Source organism: Haemaphysalis longicornis, unplaced genomic scaffold, assembly GCF_048455015.1.
Source record: "Haemaphysalis longicornis isolate Haplotype H1 unplaced genomic scaffold, Haemaphysalis longicornis Haplotype H1 scaffold_3, whole genome shotgun sequence".
Lineage (NCBI taxonomy): Eukaryota > Metazoa > Arthropoda > Arachnida > Ixodida > Ixodidae > Haemaphysalis > Haemaphysalis longicornis.
Window position 1 is genome coordinate 212,818,411 of NW_027526335.1, and position 17,539 is coordinate 212,835,949.

The 17,539-nt window shown below is 50.7% G+C and overlaps 1 long non-coding RNA gene across 1 annotated transcript; it reads left to right on the plus strand.

Annotated features, from left to right (window-relative positions):
• The first annotated feature begins 614 nt into the window (after nt 1-614).
• LOC144173690 (uncharacterized) lies at nt 615-3,811 on the plus strand. The gene is made up of 2 exons (XR_013323360.1): nt 615-1,330; nt 3,398-3,811. It is a non-coding gene; the product is annotated as an uncharacterized LOC144173690 (long non-coding RNA).
• Nucleotides 3,812-17,539: the final 13,728 nt, after the last annotated feature.

Sequence of the window (17,539 nt, forward strand, 5' to 3'; positions counted from 1 at the left end):
GAGTACTTCCGCCGCGTATTCTAAACGTGCAAGAATATGAATTCATGTAACGATTGCTCGCAGCGTTCAGTGACATGAATGGAGCAAGCTTGACAAAACTAAAAAAAACGTATGTCTCGATTTGGTTTTCTTTCTTTGTTTTGTTTTTTCCTCTGTAATGGCTGAGTTATCGACATTTAAAAAGTTGTCAGACTATGCATCATAAAAGGTGCGCACCACGGAGGAAAGAATACTGCGCGCCGATTTCAGCGATTACGCCGATTACACCGAGGGCGTCCCAGCGGCGGGGGCGCGGCAGTGGACGCCGCATCTCCGTAGTTCAGCCCGACGAATATACGACGCACTACCACGGCGGATTTTCCGCCACGCGATCTCGCGTCTACGGTGAAAGCCGACACAGGCGGTGCACCCGCAAGAACCGGGCGAGCGACGACTGATCGCGCCAGACCGTGATGTCCCGCCAGCGCGGAACACAGGGCTGCGCTTTGTAAACCATGTGCTACGCACGAAGTGTACTTTCAAACAGACGCTTCATCCAACATGGGAAGTTCGACCTGCCCTTATCGTCATGCTTGCATGCTTGAACACAGTACGATGCGTGCTCGCATCGAATAGGAGAAACTAGGTTTTGAGAATTAAAGGTATAATTATTGAGAAAACTGAGGTTACAGTGGATCAGGACAGAAGAGCACGGGGAGAAAACGTCTCACGCGGTGCGCAGGCGTGGGGCGACTCTCCTCGGCGAACAGCACACACACGTGACACGCCCCAGGCAAGACTCCAAAGCTCTCACTCGTTGGTATAAACATCCGGCCGCGTTCGCTGCGACGGTGGCGGTTTCAGGTGTTTCGTGCTCCGGGCTTGGCCCCTCGGCAGGCTGCCGGTGTCTGTTTTCGTTTTCGCCTTCTCGGCGCCAGCATTCTCGGCGCGAGAATTATCCGAAGCTTCGGAGACGGCTTGCTCAACATGGGAAGTTTGACCTGCCCTTATCGTCATACTTGGTTGAACGCAGTGTGACGCGTGCTCGCTAACTGCTTGCATGCCTGTGCGCCAGCGTTAGATCACGAACACGTAAGCAAGCCGTATATTAGTTCGTTCGTGCGTGCGTGCATGCGTGGAACTAGTTTTTATTTCGGACGGACATCACAGCTGCGGCGGCGCAGAGGCCGATACCGGAACTATATGCACTGTGTAGCAATGCGCGCGCAAGCCGCCGGACCAGCCGGTGTGCAGTCGCTGCCTCTGCAGGCTTCGCGCCTTAAGCTTGGGATCTTGGGATGACGACCATGGATTTATCTACCGGACGAAGAAATGCTGGCTGGAAGTGGAGGTAAGCCATTAGTTAACCTGGTATTCTCATCTTGTGTATTTAGCGAAGGAGAGTTGCTCTCTAGCTTCGGTCCGCGGAAGCGGCTAACCCTAATGTTTTCGTCACTCATTTTGACCGTTGCTTAGATTTGAAGGGCGGCTTTTGTACCCGTGTGCAAACAGCGCCGAGTCTTGCACCGTTTCAATCCCTTTTGATTCGTGAAGTGTTGGTATCCTAGCCGAATGTTTTCGCAGGTAAGAAGCACGGTCGCGCGAGTAGTCGCAGCGCTACCCTGTATTCTTAACTCAGCGGCTAGGGTTAGAGTGGCTGCCGTGCAGTAGCTGTGGCTACCTGCGCGGCTCCAAAGAATTTCGTACAGTAGGCTGAGTGATAGGAGCGCGTCTAGCGCGTAAAAGTCACTAAAGTTACAATGATTTTAGTTACCGCCGCGCGTACTGCAGCAGACTGAAATCCTGTCCAGACAGGTTTTTTGCGTTTTGATTTGTCTCTTAGCTCGGCGGCTAGGGTTAGAGTGGCTGCCGTGCAGTAGCTGTGGCTACCTGCGCGGCTCCAAAGAATTTCGTACAGTAGGCTGAGTGATAGGAGCGCGTCTAGCGCGTAAAAGTCACTAAAGTTACAATGATTTTAGTTACCGCCGCGCGTACTGCAGCAGACTGAAATCCTGTCCAGACAGGTTTTTTGCGTTTTGATTTGTCTCTTAGCTCGGCGGCTAGGGTTAGAGTGGCTGCCGTGCAGTAGCTGTGGCTACCTGCGTGACTCCAAAGAATTTCGTACAATCGGCTGAGTAATAGGAGCGCGTCTAGCGCGTGGCAGTCACTAAAATTACAATGATTTTAGTTACCGCCGCGCGTACTGCAGCAGACTGAAATCCTGTCCAGATAGGTTTTTTGCGTTTTGATTTGTACTCTTAGCTCGGCGGCTAGGCGGCTAGGGTTAGAGTGGCTGCCGTGCAGTAGCTGTGGCGACCTGCGCGGCTCCAAAGAATTTCGTCCAATAGGCTGAGTGATAGGAGCGCGTCTAGCGCGTGGCAGTCACTAAAATTACAATAATTTTAGTGACCGCCGCGCGTACAGCAGCAGACTGAGATGCTGTCCTGACAGGGTTTAGGTTTTTTGCGTTTTGATTGAGGGCAGGATGGCTGGAGATGGGACTGTTAAGGGGTAACTGCATGCGTCTAAGCCGATGAGCGACGCGAGAAAACTCACTCATTGGGTACGGCAAACAGGTATTGTGGGCGACACAGACAAATTTCTTTTACACAGGCCGCTGACGGCGGCAACTGCGGCAGGCGACGGGCCGTCGCCGTCGCGGGCTTATACCGGCCAGAAGCAGCCCACGAGCGAGCGGCAGCAACGACGACGAATGGCATTGGTAGCAATGCATTTTTTTTTTCGTTTGTCGCTGTCGCCCATAGTGTTTGTTGTACCCATTACGGTACTTTTTTTCGCGTCGGTTGTCGCCGTCGCTGCGTGTGGTTTAATGTTCGAGCGTTCTGATCGTTCAATAACGACCCTATTGGTTCTCATCAGGTGTTGCGATCTGCAGCGTGCATGCAACGAAGCGTACTCGAGAATGAAAAAAACAGTAGCTATATGCTCCATAGCAACTTTTACACGCTGTACTTGTGAACGTATAATGGGCCGTACGTTGCAGTCGGCTGAGGGCAAAATCCTATGCAAATTAATCAGGGATTATAACGTTACAAAAAGAGTTCTCTTTACTTAAATTTTGTTAAATGTTTTTATACCGGGAACGATAGCGGGGTAAACAATAGAAGCTACGGACACGTAAGCACTAATGGGTTTGGGGCGCATTGCGTAGGCAGACAGCTGTAGGGCGCGCTGTCTGACATGACATTGACCAAGTGGCACAATGAGCGTGTCTGCATCCAAGGTCACCGCACATTCGCATGTAGACTTGTGACTGCGCCAAGCAGTATTGCATTCCAATACGGGTTCAATGCGTTCACTCGGTGCAAAAACTAATCTATCACGTTGTCAAACTCGTCAATTTTTTTTTTTCATTGTTGAACTTATCTTTGCTGTCCCCCTCTTTCTTCCTATGCAGGAACCACGGGAAGACGGTACTTGCCCGAAGATTTTTTTTTTCCTGAGAGAGAACGAGATCCCCGAGGCGTCAGCAGGAGTGGCCGTCGCATTCAAGACACTTCTGCTCACATCCTTGGACATCGTGGATGAGTTCCCATTGCTGCTGTCTGTGTTTTCAAAGGGGAAGCGCACCTTCTTGCTTCTGTAGACGTTACTTCGGCTCAAGCACGGTGCCCTGGTCGGTACTGTTCTGAAGGCCGCCACCAACATTATGAAGCATTCAGCTAGAACGTGTTTGTTTTTAATAGCAAGTTATGCCTTTTTTAAATCGTACTAGCGCATCCTCATTTGAGAACCACCCGCCTAAAAAACCCAGTGGGAATGTTTCCGGTGGTTTCCTATTGTCCCACCAACATATATCTGTTGCAAAGTTCCCGTGTCAGTGGCTTTGTATCTTTGTGTTGATTGCACCTTGTAATGCGCTAATAGTAATCCACGCTGAATAGTTTTAGTCCAAGATTTTTGTTTCACAAAATTTATTTGTAAATGTTTTTGATGTGCCCTAAATAAGAGCTGGCTTTCCAGTCCATGTGAAGCACTCACTGATGTACTAAGGCCACTTTGTTTTATGTTAATACTGTTAACTATTTTCCCACTGCTGTATTTCTACTGACGTTTTCGTGCTAATGCCAGTACCTTTTTATTTGTGGGTGTTAATGTCATTTTTATTGTCTTAATTTAATGTTTGTATTTCAGTGTTATCAATTGCTTTGCTGCATTTTTATTTGTGAATTTTCCTTGGATGTATCCTCAATAGGCGTTACGTCTCCTGTGTGCATGTGGAGTAAGAACCGTTTTTATGCTGTGATATTTGAATTCAAAATGAATTGCTTTTTGTGTGAAATTGCACAATGAACCGATTGTTGTGGTATTTTTTTGAAAAATAAAGTCTGACCTTGTTTTTTCTTCTTTTCCATGTTTCAAAATGGCTTGTCCTGTTTTGTTTGCTTGTAACTGCCTATAGTACCATCGTGGGGATGGGGGGGGGCTAGTAGCAGGCGGAGCGAAAACACGCTGCCTCGCGGGGAATAGCAGAACGCTCTTGAGGCGTAACGAGATGCTTTACAAGAGAGAGTAGTAGTACCCGTCTGCAGTATCCGGGAACGCCGAAACCAATAGAGCTTATTCACGCCTAAAGGGAGTGACGGAACGTTGCCTTGTACATGGCATAGCAATTCCCACACAGGGTTCAAGTACTCCGCTTCGACAGCAGCAAGTAAATCCCACGAGGAGTGTTTCGCCTCTCGTTCGGCCGCCACGCGCTACTCCTCGGAAGAGTCGCCCAATGCTGCCAAAGAGAGTGAAATATGGGACAAAAGTTTTTACTCCTAGACAGAGTGCCCAGCACTCCTCGTCTTCTTAGAGTGTCTAAGTGCCTTCTCCCACTTTTTATTTGCATTTCTGTTTCACATTTGCACTATTCGGTCTGCCGGTGTCAATCTGTTTCGCATCCAAACACTTACATATGTCGGGAGCACGTACAAAAAGCCAATAAAGCGGCTTGACGGGGTCCGTGCCCCTTTATATACAGGTCATGTAAAAAGTATACATTCATATTGTAGTGCAGACTGCGCATGCATAAAATTCGCATTTATACAGTAAAATGAGCTAGCAATACCGCATCACCACCGTATTTAGGGGCATACAACGCAAACACAAATAAACCTGCCCAAGAGTACACTAATGGCGGCCTGCAGGGAAAAAATACAAAATAATAAGACATGACACTTAAAGGAAACAAAAAATACTGACATCACGCAGTTCGACATACAGTGAAATATGCAGCAAGACCAACAGGGAACAAAAAAATTACAAATCACTGATGAACCGCAGCGCAAACGACGAGACAATGGACGAAAGCAAGAGAAGACACGAATAAGAACACAAATCACTGGTTATGCGAGTTTAGTAACGTATGCACCGTGTAAAACAAAAGCTGCTTGCCATAATTTGTCACCACAATCGATGAAAGATGAACAAAAGTAAAATATTTTTAGCTTGTTGCTAGCACATAGAATAATATTCACATGAAACGTCGTTTATCACATGTGAATTTAGTTGCCCATTTTTGTGCGATCCTGGCTGTGCTGCCCGCAACGTTTCGTAGTGGCATGTATTGAACAAACGGGTTCTTCGACGCTTCGCCCTCGTTTGTTTGTTCGGTTCGCTTTTCATGTGGGGTAATTACTCATTTTCGCCAGTGAACTTTGGCGTTAGCTTTGCTTATTGGGAGATGGTCCAACATTAATCATGCCTTCGAACACGCTCAAGTTACGTAGTCTACGCCGTAAATTCAATGACTCTCGCAACCCCTGTGACGGGCGAAGACAAAACATGGTCAGCATCGCACGGACCTAAACCGCTGTTCGATAGAAAAAATGCTTGCAAACACCTTGTTTTACGGAATGTCACCATGCGTTCACTGTTTACGGGGCACTGCTGTTTACGGGACCCAAAGCAAGGCTTGTTATCTGATCCCCTTCGAATTGACATTTGAACAGTGATAATGAGGCCCGCTCGCTGGGGCCTAAGGTCGATAACTCCGCATGGTGTAAACCTCCAGATACAGTACCAGTACTGTGTTCCCGGGTCGGGGTAGGTTGTAGTGCACGGTACAACGCCTGAATATTAAATGTTAAACGTAACCTGGATGGGCCTGGCCCAGCGTCCAATAGGGAGGTTATGCAGCCACCATAATGCCGTGAAACGGTGTTACATCTGCTCAAAATTGCATTTGTCGAAGCTCCAGACCTGCTCCAAAAGACCTTCCTGGCTGCCCCAAGCTTGCGACAAAGGGCACTTTTGCCTGCTCCCAAACCCAGGTACCCCGTTCAACCCCTGAATAAGCACACAATGCATGCATTGTCACGAATCACGATAGTGCATGTATAGAGTTGCAATTTAAAGTAGACACGTAAAAAACCCAAAAAAACATTCTGCACTTGCAGAGACATTGCGGTGAGGTAACTTAATTGCAGCCTTGGTCTAAACACGGCCCACTAGAGTACCTCTCACTGCACCACATGCGCACCAGGCAGGTTCTACTGCCAGGACACCTGGCCTTCGTTTGAAAAAAATTGACAAACTCCTCCAGAACACTGACAGCGCTTTGGGCACTCTTTCGCGCTTTTGCACCTTGCAGCTCAAACATCGCTGCCCCTCCACCACCCTCTGCTCTCCACGCTCCCTCCCGAACGTTCCCGAACGTGTGTATTCAACATATGCATAGCCAGGCGGGCAGTAGTGGGTAGCGCCACCTGTAGAGATGCACAGAAAATTGTGCACAACGCACGTGTCCTTCACCACGTTTTCGGCGTTCTCGGGCTCCAAGTTGATTCGCCGGTCGTAGATGGGCCACCTGGAGGCGAGGATGCCGCATGCGTTTTCAGCGCACCTCCTGCGAGCGGCAAAAAATCATGCATGCACAGTTGTTATTAGGAAAAGGATTAAGCCACCAGTATTTGCATTTTTGTGTGTGTGTGGCATCAGAACGCACAAACTGATACCTGAGAGAATAACAATAGCAGCATCAGACTACGTCTGTGGCATGTTTGAGGAAGAGAAACTTCTATACAGTGCAACCCGCACTTTGCACGGCTGAGCCTGTAGTTGTAAATGACTTCTTCAGGACGTTTTCGGGTGCCCGGCAATGGCCTCATGAAGTCAGGTCTCAGCAGGAATGCCTCATCCCTAGTGAAAACATGGGGCACTAGGGTTGTTCTTCCCGGGAGCTACTGTGCTCTGGGCAGGTTCAGCTTGCTCTTGTTCAACCGCTGCCCGATGAACGTGGTGAAGGACACGTGCGTGCTGCACAATTTTCTGTGCATCTCTACAGGTGCCGCTGTCGACTACTGCCCGCCCGGCTATGCATATGTTGAATACACGTTAGGGAACGTTCGGAGGGAGCGTGGAGAGCAGAGGGTGGTGGAGGGGCAGCGATGTTTGAGCTGCAAGGTGCAAATGCGCGAAACAGTGCCCAAAGCGCTGTCAGTGTTCGGGCAGAGTTTGTCAGTTTTGTTTTTTTCAAACGAAGGCCAGCTAGGTTCCCCCGTCACTGAGGCGTCCAGGTGCACCGACGTCGATGAGCGTGAAAATGTCGCGGCTATCCACAACAGCCATGAGTACGATCGAGAAGGTTCCCTGCAATGAAGAACCGGCACTTCACAAGTGGCACTACACCAAACAAATTGTGTCACCAGGCGGGTAGCTGAGACTATGTTAAAGAAACTGCGTTGGTGCCATAAATGAGATTTTAGCGCGAGAGTGGTACAGATTCCCCACCTCGCAACATGGTGTCTGTCGTGCGCATCTCTCCGTCAAGGTTACAGAGGAAAAGAATGCCGCGAAAGCTAGATATCGCGTTGCTAGGCAAGAGCTTAAAGCGTTCTGAGTGCGTCGTCGGCCACCGTACGTTCGTCTGCCACTGACGCTTCACCCAACATTGCGACTACTTCGGAACTAAACAAACGTGCTGGATCAGGGATCATGCTAGGCACAGCGGCTGGTGCACAGAGGGTGACAGTACGGAGGGAATGTTAGCACGTAGAAATCCCACTTCCAGTTCACGTGACCTTATCCCTTCGTGTTTGTGCAATATGCCGCACTTATTGTCTCAAAAGAGGTTCACAGAATGCAAGGGCGACGACTTCACCCGATGTTCATCCTCAACAACATGCCTGTTGAATTGAACTGCGTAAGTGACGCCAGGCTCCCCGTTCGTCCGTTGAACCTGAAGATGCCCCGCTCAAGCGTTAAACAACTTTCCTTAAACAACAGCTTAGTTAAACAACTTTCATTTTTGTCTACACTGGCACTGACTGGCACCATGCAAGCTGCCCTCACTATCTGTATTACGTACACCGTACTCGTGGGCTCCAACATCTGCAAAGGCAAAACCACATTGTCATACACCAAGCCTACAATGCAGCCATGGAGCTTCCCCAAAGATGACTGCACGAAAACACCGACAGCTGATGTCGATAATACATGGGCGGGACTACAAGAATCCTTTCCCACGTCCCATTCCCACACTCACACTAGCAGGCAGAGCCACGTTCAGCTACATGCCGCTACCATTACGCGAGAAGCAGCACGTACGTCACTCACCAACACTCCACCAGTCCCTCCCCCGTCCCCAAGAAACACGCATCATATGTAAGGAATGCAGCGGGAGAAGCCCCGATACCAGCCCTCAAATCTAATACCATGTCTTCCAGGGCTCCTTCTTCAATCGCTACACGGACGCTTCTTCATACCCGCAAAACATCACGAGTCATTCCACTCTGTGAATTTGAATGACCCGAAAAGTTGCGATGACTAAGAATTTCAAACAAAGGTGCGACCCCGGTGTATTTATAGATTCTGCTTTTTCCGTAAACATCCGCTCCTGAAGCTCGTTCTACAGTTGATGTGTATATTTTGCTTTGCCAAAGGCTTTCCCCAATGGTTTACCTTATAGTTGTAGTACAGGCTTCCTAGATCTCCCGGGGTACATTGTCTGGACGTGCTTGCCATCTACTGCCCCCCGACAGTTTGGAACCTCCCACCGCTGCCAGTAGCCACTGTAAACGTCCCTCAACTCTGCCTCTGACGGGGGCGCCTGCAACAAAACATAAGGTGTGTTGTGCTAAATACTGCATGCAAAGCGAGGTGAAAATATGGGTTTCGCTTGAGTACATGTTGAAAGGAGAACGTTCGACTGTTCACCTTTGCTTCGTGAATTACTTTTACTCTCCATGAACCCATATTATTCTTTTCAATTTTCCGTCTTTTTTTCCGGAAGTTTGCTAATCAGCATAAAATGATATTGCCACGAAACATGTTCTGGGTTTGTTTATATTTTGTTTTTGCGGAGCGGCTGCACCGGGCTATGTTATCTCTGTTATCCGTGGGCCAAGTAAAGCGCATGTTCTATTGTTTATACCACATGTGTTATCTCCTTTGATAGAGAGAGCGTCGTGAACGTCACCAGCCGAGAATATTCTTCTGTGATCTACAATGTTCTGGGTGCAATTCGACTGTTCGAGAAGCCCTCGAGCCGAGAGATAAATGAATGACCGCATAGCAGACGCCGTGGCATTCGACCCGCCGACACTCGCCTACACATGTCACCTTATTGACTGCTGCTTCGCCGCTTGTCTATTCTTTGAGTTGTTAGGGAAGCGCAATTTTGATCCAATGATCACCGTTTACTGGAAGAAGCTGTCTTTGACATCGATACTATCGCAGGGGGTGACCAAAGTTTGCTTCTCGACCGCGGTGTCTCCGTCGCAAGAAGAATTGCGCGCTTCAAGCAATGCTGGTTCAGCAATTGCTGGGTTCACCAATGCTGGTTCAAGTATCGGTCACCAATTTCACCGAGGAGTACCAGCATCTAAACAAGGGTGCTACAATTGCGCTCCTCGAACAAGCGTAAGAAACAAGTCAAGTGATCGGGGTCGCCAACTTTGAACGCGCATGCGCAGATGCTTCCAAGCTGCCACATCCTTTAGACGTGAACCCGGCACTGCCGCAAGAAAATCGGGACAAATTACTGGATTTGCAGCGTCTCTACAGAAAAAAGACGGCACATTGAGGTTCTTTTGACTACCGGCGACTGAACAAGATCATCAAAAAGGACTTTTACCCCCTGCCACGAATCGACGACGCCCTCGACCACCTCTACCACGCAAAATACTTGTCTTCTGTGTATTTGAAGACAGGCTACTGGCAAATTGAAGTGGACGAGAGAGACCAAGAGAAACTGCATTCATAATTCCGGGCGGCCTATACGAGTTCAAGGTGATGCCGTTTGGGCTGTGCACGGCACCAGAAACGTTTAAAACAGTCATGGGCACTGTGCTGGCTGGCCTGAAGTGCACACCTGCCTCGTATACCTCGATGACGTTGTGGCATTCGCCCGGACTTTTGACGAACACCTTGCAAGGTTGGAGTCTGTAGTTGAGGCCATTCGTACGTCGGCGTTAACGCTGAAACCTGAAAAGTGTCGATTCGCGTACGAGGAGCTGACGTTTTGGGCCACGTCGTCAGCGCCGCAGGAGTGCTGCCTGACCCGGCGAAAATTACAGCCATAGCGAACTTCCCAAGACCGAAAGACAAAAAGCGCGTGCGAAGATTTCTCGCACTTTGCGCATACTACCGGCGCTTCATCGCACACTTCACACGCATTGCAGAGCCACTCACGCGCTTGACCGAAGATAGTACCCCTTCAGCTGGGAAAGTGTCCAAGAGAAAGTATTCTATGAGCTGCAACAACGCCTGGAAAGCCCACCCGTGTTCGCTCATTTTGACGAAAACGCCGAAACAGAAATGCACACGGACGCCAGTGATATAGGCTTGGGCGTAGTCGTCGGCCAAAAGCAAAGCAGTTGCGAAAAGGTAATCGCCTACGCCAGCCGTGGTATGTCGAAGGATAAAAACTACTCTGCCTCCAAGAAAGCGTGCCTCGCAATTATATGGGCGAGTTCAAAATTTCCCCCATACGTGTACGGAAGACCCTTCAAGGTTGTGACAGACAACCATGCGCTGTGTTGGCTCGCCAACCTGAAGGACCCCTCTGGCCGTCTGGGAAGGTGGAGCTTGCGTCTGCAAGAATTCAACGTTACAATCGTCTACAAATCTGGCAGGAAAGACTCCGACACCGACTGCCTGTCCCGCGGCCCCATCGACCTACCACCACAACATTCCGACGAAGACGGCGCATTCTTCGGAATCGTGACAGAAAGCGACCTAGCCGCCCAGCAGCGTGCCAACCCCGAGTTACGCGTCATGATCGACTACCTCGAAGGACGCAACGTCGCCGCGCCTAGGGCCTTCAAACGGAACTTACCAGCATTCAGCCTGAACAGCTCCGTCCTCGTGAAGAATTTCAGCCCCCGAACAAGAACGAATTATCTTCTTGTCTTACCCGCAGACCTTCGTGACGACATTTTGGAAGCGTGCCACGACGACCCGTCTTCCGGACATCTCGGCACAGCTCGCACTATTGCAAAAATCAAGAAGAAGTACTACTGGCCCCGTCTTGCGTCCGACGTCACCCACGACGTCCGGAGCTGCCGCGACTGCCAGTGATGAAAAACGCCGCCGACGAGACCCGCCGGATTTCTACAGCCGATCGCCGTCCCATTGAGGCCCTCCCAACAGATTGGAATGGACCTTCTGGCCCCGTTCCCTATAGTCACGATCCGAGAACAAGTGGATTGCCGTAGCAACAGACTACATCACGCGCTACGCAGAGACCACCGCTCTTCCGAGGGGGGCTGCACAAGAAGTCGCGAAGTTCTTCGTAAACCAAGTTGTGCTGCGACATGGAGCCCGTGAAGTCCTAATCACGGACCGCGGAACGGCCTTCACTGCGGAGCTCATGCAAGCAATCCTACGCTACAGCACCAAGGATCACCGAAGAACGACGGCGTACCACCCCCAAACGAACGGGCTAACGAACGTCTGAACAATACGATCGCGGATACGCTGTCTGCGGATATGCGTCGACGTTGAACATAAGAGTTGGGACGAAGTCCATCCGTATGTCACGTTTGCGTACAACACGGCTATCCAGGAAACTACGCAGACACCGTTCGAGCTTCTCTACGAAAGACAGCCGACTACGATGCTTGACGCCATGCTTCCTAACGTAGAAAATGACGACCTCAACGCCGACGTCCAAGGATACCTTGAGCGTGCGGAGGAGGCCCGCCAGCTCGCTCGGGTTCGCACAACGAACTAGCAGCTGGTGGATTCCGGACGCTACAACCTCCGACGCCGAGTACCACCCACGGGATCGTGTGTGGGTTTGGACTCTCATCCGACGACGTGGACTCAGTGAGAGGCTTCTGCGACGGTATTTCGGACCCTATCAGATTCTACAACGCGTTGGCCAACTTACCTACGAGGTGATCCCCGATGGTGATTCCGGAACGTCACGACGACGCACGCGGCCCGAAGTCGTCCACTTGGTTCGCCTGAAACCTTACTACGCAAGATGATACTTTTTTGTCTGTTCGGACTGTCTTTAATTTTAGCATCGGGTCGATGCCGTCTTAGAGGGGGGGGGAGCTCTGCCGCGAAACATGTTTTGGGTTTGTTTGTTTATATTTTGTTTTTGCCGACCGGCTGCGCCGGGATATGTTATCTCTGTTATCCGTGGGCCTAGTTAAGCGCATTCTCTAATATTTATACCGCACATGTTATCTCCTTTGATAGAGAGGGTGTCGTGAACGTCACCAGCCGACAATAATCTTCTGTGATCTACAGTGTTCTGGATGCAATTCGACTGTTCGAGAAGCCCTCGAGCCGAGAGATAAATTACCGCAGAGCAGACGCCGCGGCATTGGATCCGCCGACACTCGCCTGCACACCTCACTTTGTTGACTGCTGCTTCGCCGCCTGTGTATTCCTTGAGTTGTTAGGGGAGCACAAGTTCGCTCCAATAAACGCGTTTTCCTTCAAGAGAACTGCGTCGTCTTTGGCTTCCTGACAATATATACATACAGACACTGGATTTGTTTGAACGTGTATTCTATTCCTGCTGGGTGACGGCCAGATGCAAGACCCGTGATGACAAGGCACGTTCTGAACAGCACAATCATCTGGGCCACCATAAAAGAGCATGGGGGGTGGCAGGGTTGTTTGATAAAATAAAGTAAGGTACCTCGGTATGTTAACGCGTGGGACGCATTCACCTTGATCGGTGAGAAGCTTGCTGTCCGTCTGGTTAAGTGCATTTAACTGTTACTTTTCGCTGGAAGAGTCCGCTCGAACATGGTTCGTGAATAATGAGCGCCAGATGACCAGCTGGCCAAAGTTGCGGCGTAGGTTGCTGAAGACCTACGGCAACGACGAGCGGATAGAGAAGGCAGAGCGGGCTCTTGAGTCCCGGGCTCAGAAGCCAAATGAGAGCGTGACCATGTTATTGGAAGACATGTCGTTCTTGTTCAGGCGCGCTGACCTCGAAATGAGTGAAGCAGTGAAGGTCCGCCACATCATGCGCGGTGTCAAAGAACAGCTTTTCGGTGGACTTGCTCGAAACCCTCCTACGACAGTAGCCGAATTCGTGCGAGAGGCATCCACAATGGAACGCTCGCTGCGGCACCGCACCACGCAGTACGGACGTCAAGTGAATATTGCCGCTTGCGGATCACCATTTGACGACATGAGAGCCCTCCGGGAACATGTGCATGGCGTTCTGCGCGAACAACTGCAGCTGCTACAAGGAGGAGACAACCAGCCAACCGTCGCAACCATTGCCGATGTTATCCGTGAAGAAGTTCGCTGAGCAGTGGAACTACCAACACCTGAAGTCGAACGGCCGGTTCCAACCTACAGGGATGTACTGCGCGCCGCAGCTCCCGTGAGGCGCCCAGTAACAGCTTGAACTGATGTGGTCCGCACTCCTGCTCCTGTAGCGCATGTGTTTCGGCCTCCTGCCCCACAGCCATTTCATCGCGTCTTGAACCCTGAGAACCGCTACGAACCAAAACGCCTGGAACATAAAGCGGCCTTGTGGCAAACTTCGGACAACCGGCCCCTCTGCTACCATTGTGGAGAAGACGGTCATGTAATCCGTCACTGACCTTATCGCCGAATGGGGCTCCGTGGGTTTTCGCCGGATGCGCCGCGACCGCGCTATGGGGAACGACCATGGCAAATTCACAAGTACCTGGCTGCCAAGCAGCTACCCTCAACACCCTGAGTAGCGCACCAATCCAGGTCTCCCGCACCCCGACGCTACTTCTCGCCTGGCCGTCCGCTAAATTCTGACCAGACTGGGAACCGTTCCCCGAGCCCACGTCGGGGAAACTGAAGCATTAGACCTCCGGGGGCAAGGCCGCTGCGTATCAAGGTCCAGAGCCTCCATCGACGCGACGAACTCCTTCAGCTGACCCGACCAGATAACGAACTTTGAGGAAAACGAAATAATTCCCGCCGACATTCCAGTATTCGTCGATAATCACCCAGTAACCGCTCTCGTCGATAGTGGTGCCGATTATTCTGTCATAAATGGCTCCCTCACAGCAAAACTTCCGAAGGTTACAACACCCTGGAATGGCTCGCCAATCCGTACAGCGGGCGGTCACCTCGTAGAGCCCATTGGCATGTGTACCGCGATGATCGCAATTCGCGGTGTGACCTTTACCGGTTGTTTCTTTGTGCTGCATGACTACTCAAAGCAGCTTATACTCGGCCTGGACTTCCTTCGCGACTACGGCGCAATAATAAACCTACGGGAGCTGGTCGTCACATTTTCCGCCACACAAACACTGTACGACCAGAAGGCTCAGCCAAGACCGGCACTCCGCATCTGCGAAGACAACGTGACGCTGCCGCCTCAAGCCAGCATGTTTGTCACCGTTGAATGCCAGCGAGCCCCGGCAAATTTTGGCATCGTGGAGCAAAATGGAGATTCTCCACAATGGTAGCAGAAGGGCCGGTTGTCCGAAGTGCGCCACAAGGCCGCTTTACGTTCCAGGCGTCTTGGTTCGAGCAGGTCGCAGGGTTCAAGACGCGCTGAAATGGCTGTGGGGCAGCAGGTCGAAACACAGGCTCTAGAGAAGCAGGAGTGCGGACCACACCAGTGTAAGCTGTTACTGTTATCGTGGGCGGGGTAATTAGAGATTAATGGGAGAGGCCTTTGCCCTGCAGTGGGAGTAGATAGGCTGGTGATGATGATGATTACGAGAATACAGCAAAACGTTTCGCTTCTCCTTGCCCGGCAAGTTTGCGCCGCCCGTGGCCTGGTTGACCTTATTAAGGGACGAACCGAAATTCTCTTGACGAATTTCAGCTCAGATTACCGGCACCTGTCATTCCATACAGCCGTCGCCTACTTCGAAGAATCCAGCGACGGTCCCAAGCTACACAGTTTAGCGGAGTCAACTCATGTCGCAAGCACTACAAAGGTTGATGTGAACCCCAACCTGACAGTACAACAACAGCGGCAGCTTCTCGGGATTATAGACTCTTTTATCGATTGCTTTGCTACGTCACCAAAAGTACGGCAGACCACCATAACTAAACATCGTATCATTACCGACAAAACGAGCGACCCATACACTAGCGCCCTTACCGAGTTTCGGCACAGGAACAGGATGCTATTCGCCCGCAGGTGAAAGAAATGCTCGTCGACGACGTCATACAAGCGTCAACGAGTCAGTTGGCATTACCTGTGGTACTCGTAGAAAAGAAAGGCAGTACTCCCCGTTTCTGTGTGAATTACAGGAACCTGAACAAGGAGACAAAAAATATGTGTATCCTTTCCCGCGTATCGACTACTCCTTAGATCGCCTCCGCCATGCTGCGTTCTTCTTATCGATTGACTTACGCAGTGGATATTGGCAAATCTAGGTCGACGAACGAGACCGCGAGAAAACCGCATTTATTACTTCAGACAGCCTCTACGAATTTAACGTGCTTCCATTCGGACTGTGTACCGCTCCCGCCACGTTCCAGAGAAGGATGGGCGCTGTTTTATCCGGTCTTAAATTGCAGACATGCCTTGTCTATCTAGACGACGTGGTGGAATTTTCTGAAGCTATCGAAGAGCACTTAGTGCGACTCCGCTCAATTCTGCAAGCCATTCGTTCTGCGCATCTTTGTCTTAAATCAGAAAAGTGCCACTTCGGGTACAATGAACTGAAATGTTTAGGCCATGTTGTCAGTGGTGAGGCATCCGTCCCGATCTAGAGAAAACAGCTGCCTTAGCCGCATTTGCAGTTCCAAATGACAAAGGAGCTGCCCGCCGCTTTTTGGGCCTCTGTGCATACTTCGACGCTTTGTGCCAAATTTTTCTAAAATAACGAAGCCTTTAACCCGTTTGACGAGAAACGACGCCCCTTCAGCTGGGGCCCGGAGGAGACCGGAGCATTTGACGAACTAAAACATCGGTTACAGAACACGCCTGTCCTTGGCCACTTTGATGAAGACGCAGAAACGGAAATACACACCGATGCAAGCAATATCGGCCTAGGAGCGGTACTTGTACAGTGGCAAGATGGTGTCGATCGTGTAATAGCATACGCCAGCCGAACTCTTTCACGCGCCGAAGCCAACTACTCCACAACAGAAAAAGAATGCTTGGCAGTCGTGTGGGCGGTCACCAAATTCTGGCCATATTTATACTGGTGACCTTTTAAAGTGGCAACGGATCATCACTCCCTCTGTTGGCTGGCAAACCTGAAAGATGCCTCAGGGCGTCTAGCCCGCTGGAGCCTCCGATTGCAAGAGTTTGATGTTACGATAGCGTAAAAGTCGGGCCGCAAGCACAGCGACGCAGACTGCTTGTCACGCGCAATGCCGCAGGGGCAATGCAGCAGTGCTCTCATCGTGCGAGCCCATTACTCTATGTCTCACGGCGGCTTCCCTGTTGCAATCCCCCCATGTGGGTAGGCGTCCCAGCGCCTGTAAGAAAAGGACTGACAGGCAGACGAGGAAAGAGATCGAGACGCGTTCTGCCTGTTTGCGAGTGCAACTGCATCGCGGCCTAGTGTGTTTTCTCCCGGTGTATCTACGCCATTATTCTCTCCTATTTCATTTTTCCCGTGACAGTATCTTACACCGTGGTCCCCACATGGCAATGGTTTGGCACGCTGGCTCCCATTGCCGCCGGCTGCGATGGGCAGTCGCTATCTATAAAGCCGGTGGTGGGTCGAACACGATTTACAACAGGTCTTTCTTTTTTGCCTGACTCAAAGCAGCTTTAAGCAGCTCCGAAGCAGTTCTTGAACTGCAAGTTACGCAGTGGGTCACGTGAAGAAGCAGCTCAAAGATGCTCTGAGCTGCCAGCGATCGGGCGCGGCAGGCGGCTGCGGAGGGGCGACGATTTGTCGCCGGCTCATGTGGGCGCCGCGCGTAGGCACTCAACAACACGAAGTTAGAGCTGTGACATTTGCCATTTGTTACCAATTCTTACAACTAATATTTTAAAACGCCTGTCAAAACCAGTGCAAAATTTCTCGGTTGCGTCGAGAACCGTTTCGATGCAACCCGACGCCAATTTTTGGAGGATTTGTAGCGTCACTTGCACAGGCAGACGGGAACCTGTTTGCGTGCGTATTCAGAGTGCAGCTGAACCAGTTCTCTGAGGTGTGCTTTGACCGGTCTAGAT